The following is a 4,162-nucleotide window of genomic DNA, read 5'->3' on the forward strand; positions in this document are numbered from 1 at the left end:
CTTATTTTTTGAAATATCCACTATCAATGCAAAAAAGATATATGCGAAAAGATGCCCTGTATTAGCAGCAGTTGCCCTGCTTCTGCTTGAAAGCTAAAGTAAAAAAAAGAATGAGCCTATGAGAATTGGTCCTATCTTCTGTTTATGGAGCACAAACTAGATTAACTCATTTGATAAAAATAAGTAAAAAAAAAAAAAAAGCTTCCAAAATACAGCTGCTGTGAAGCCAGTAGAAAACTAACTCAGGTTTAATGCTTCCCTTCAATGCAGTGTACACGTTCTTTCAGGAGTAAATTTTGCAGTAAATTGCCATATTTTTGTATGGAAGCTAGAAGACCAAGTATCTCAGTGTTAAGGATTTTGAAGCATAGAGTATCTACTATACCACTAATGAATATTTATATTTCTCTGAATCATTCATTTTAATTCCCAAGGATGCTTACTTTTACCTATATAAAATTCTCGGGTATTTTTTTCTGATTTCCCCATTTCAATTTGAATAATACTACGCATGTAAAGATTTATTGGCTTAGTAACTGCTTTTCAAAATACTTAGCATTAGTTGACTTTAAAATGTGATTTTTTTCATCTAAGTTTTATTTTTGTCCACCAGAAAGACAGCAACGGCAACAACGATTGCTCAGGGTTTGAACAGTGTGAGTGACTCCAAATATAAAATGTCATTCAGGGAAAACTATTGTCTAATATCAGGTCAGAAGTAAAACACATCCTGCGAGACGTTCATTGCATCACCACAGTCGTGGCTTCACAATAAAACTGTTCTTGCCAAATGGTGACAGAGTACTGCATGTGGACACCTTCCAAAATAAACCTAGGATACAGAATGTAGAATTGTTCGTTCTAATCTCCTTCCTCTGGATCTGTGAAAAGGTTCCCTGCATACGGGTGCCACAGACAATCTGTATGAGTGTAAGGGCAATGGCAGCCAAGGTCATGATCTGTTTCTGTTTGCTCCCTGAGCCAGTGAGAGAGACTGAATTTATCCACGTGTGCAAGCATATGCACTCTCACACATACCACTCATCTTCCCAGTAGGCAAAAGGGTGTATGTGACAGCGTGACTCATTCTCCTGGCACGCTGTATACACTTTATACCTACACCTGTTTCAGGCTAGTTCAAAATATTTGCCTTCAGCTCTTCCTGGGGGAACACAAAGATCAGACATCAGTAAGGAAGAGCACGATTCGACTGCCAAGCCCTCTCCATCACCAAGAGGCAGAAGGGAAAGACATGTGCACCTCTGGCACCCACTCTTTAATTCACACGGTATCACATGCTTGGTGTAGCCTGATACAGTCACATTTTGTCCTTAACTTGAGGTCAATAAAAAAGAATCAGCCAGAAAGAGCAGAATGTAATTACCAACATCCCTCCATTCTGCTGAGGTGGAAAAAAACCCCCACCAAACCAAAACCGAAAAACCCAAACCAAAAGCAAACAACTGGGTTTATTTGCTAGTGAAAATAGTTCTTTAGGAACCAAATTATGTTGACTCTGGAAAATGCATTGTAAATATTTATGTGCTTAATGAATGTGTTTCAAATGTGTTCACTACCTTAAAATATCCAAAAAAACAGTGGGGCTATATTCAGAGGCAGAGAAAACTTCCATTCAAGTTCAGTCTGAAGAACAAGAGGTCAAAAAGCTGCATGTGGAGCAGCAGTTGCAGGAATCCTCATTGCACAGGCAGTTGAAAACAAGCGCCATCTTCATAAATGTAATATTTTGGGGAACCGAATTCAACTTTGTTGTAATTAAGTTCTCCCAAATCTATGGGAGCCTCCATTATTTCTGCCGGGCTCGAGAATGTTATAGTAAGTATATCTAACTTCCCAAATCTCTCCTTCTGTCATGAATAATATATACAAGGCTCCCAACAAGCACTTGCTGGATATGAGCTTGATTTTTTTTTTTTCTTCCCATTTTTTATGTTCTTCAGTGGGGGAATAGAATAGCTAACAACTTAAGCTGCATTGTGTAGACTTGCCTCAGTGAGCTCTGAGCCAGAAGCAGAAGTAATTAGTCCATACAGATATCCATGCTCCTTCCTTTAAAGGAAGCTAATAATTCCTTTAAAACTATCTCTGCAGAATGTGTCCTCACAGGGTCTTACTGTAAAGGTACGGCCACAGCTCCACCCTCCTTTCCCCTGCAGGCTACTTCCCTGGGACAGTGCCCACTACCTGTACTAAGGACTCTGCAAATAGTAACGCTCATATATTGTATAATAAATATCACAGAAAAAAAATGTTCTCTGCAAACACTGAATAGAACTGTAAAAGAAGGGAAAGTACACTGTTGAATGAGCTAGGAAGAATAAGCTAATGAGCTAGGAAGAATAAGCTATTCTCCCTGACTCTGTATTTTCTAGTTTCAGACAAAATTCTTCCCCCTTCTGTCTGTCTTGTTTGCATGCCTGTTGCCCGTTAAAGAAATGGCATCGTTGCCACCCCTCCTGTTCCCGGTCTATGAAAATACACAGGCACTGCTAAAGAACACCCAAGAAAATGGTAGGTCTGCACCTCCTAGAAAATTTCCATAACTCAGTAATCTTTATAAATTTTACATTTGCATGCTTGCAGTAGTATTTCATGTTTTGCATAAATATCAGTCACGATATTGCTTCCTCTCTTTTTGGATCCTGAGAGACCTCAACCTTTGCTGAAAATAGTCATCTCTTATTTTGAGTGAAAATACGTTCAAAACACCATACGGCAGTTTTTAACAGAAACAAAGTAACACAAACCCCACGCTTTTCCTAGCAATTATACTAATGAATTCAGACTTAACTAAGATCCCATGAGATTAATTCCTTGAATCGCTAATCTACATGGAGATGCTGTAGTCTTGCATAAACTTTTCAAGTCAACTGCAGTTGTTGCCTGTGGCTTTGGAGTAGAAGCTGCCTGCAGCACACGCCATGACAACTGAAGGATGTAGAGCAGGGTCTCTTGCAAAGCCAGGAGGGTTCGTCGTGACCTTCTTGTATGACCTGCTGTGGATCCTCCTCTATGGGTTTCAGCACGTCCCTGAGCAAACTGATCTCTGAACTACAGCTTAAGTTTTAAGAAAGGATACCAGTCTTGGTTATAAAATTTTAGAATAATAGAAAATCCTTCATAATGTTTGGTAAGTGGTTCCACTCTTGAGAAAATGCACCTTATTACTAAACTGTATTTGTCTCATTTCAGATTTTGTAATTACGGGCTGCAACTAAATCCCTTCCTATCTAGTACACATTAGCACCTAGTGCTGTTCACATCCCAACCAAGGCTCCTAGATGTCAGCTGAAGTGCTAACAAAGAAAGAAAGGGTATGTCGGAAGTGTTGGGTAAGATGCCACGCAAAACATTATCAAGCGGCAGCAAACAGATATTGCTTATCAGGCAGCAATGCCAACAAAACACCAACAGTTTGGACAACTACCACTAATGGGGAGTTACAAGAAAGACAAATTTATTTAATGGCGCCTGTGGGGGCTGAGTTGCTGGCTATGCGTGTCACAGGGTAACTTCTCGTGTGCTTTAGTCAGCATTATTAGCTTTTGCAATTCTATCACAGGTCTTGCAACACCAGCAGTTTTTCTTGAAGCACTAGTTACCAACACGTAGTAAGTAAGGAAGATCAAGATCCCATTTTTTAAAGCCAATGACTATTTCTGCTTGGCGCAGGGTAAAGCTTTAAGAGATGAAACAAGCTGCTTTGGGGCTGCTAACGTTTTTCGGCCAATACCACGGCTACGGTGACTCAGTTTTGAACGCCTCCTCGGCAATATTGGCTCTGTACAGAAAACTTCCAGCGGACATCCCGGCTTGGCACCTCCCCAGCGCTCACCCTCTGCGGCTGGATCCCGCCGCAGAGAAGCAGCGCCGGCGGCCGCGCCGGGAAAACCGGCCGGGCCCGCCAGGGGTTTCTTTCCGTTCTCCCCGATTACGAACGAAACAGGTTTCCCTCCGGGGAAGGCTGTAAGTGCCCCGGCAGCCTCGCACGGCCCTCCGCAAGACCCTCGCCAGAGCGGCACGGACTCCCCTCAGAAAACGCCTCAGCTTTCCCGCGCTTCCCCTCACGCCAACGGCTCCCAGCGCCATCACGTGACACACACCCCCCTCCCGCCCACCTCTCACTGCTGGCCCACTTCCT

This window comes from Haliaeetus leucocephalus, unplaced genomic scaffold, assembly GCF_000737465.1.
Source record: "Haliaeetus leucocephalus isolate CR32 unplaced genomic scaffold, Haliaeetus_leucocephalus-4.0 Scaffold317, whole genome shotgun sequence".
NCBI classification, from domain to species: domain Eukaryota; kingdom Metazoa; phylum Chordata; class Aves; order Accipitriformes; family Accipitridae; genus Haliaeetus; species Haliaeetus leucocephalus.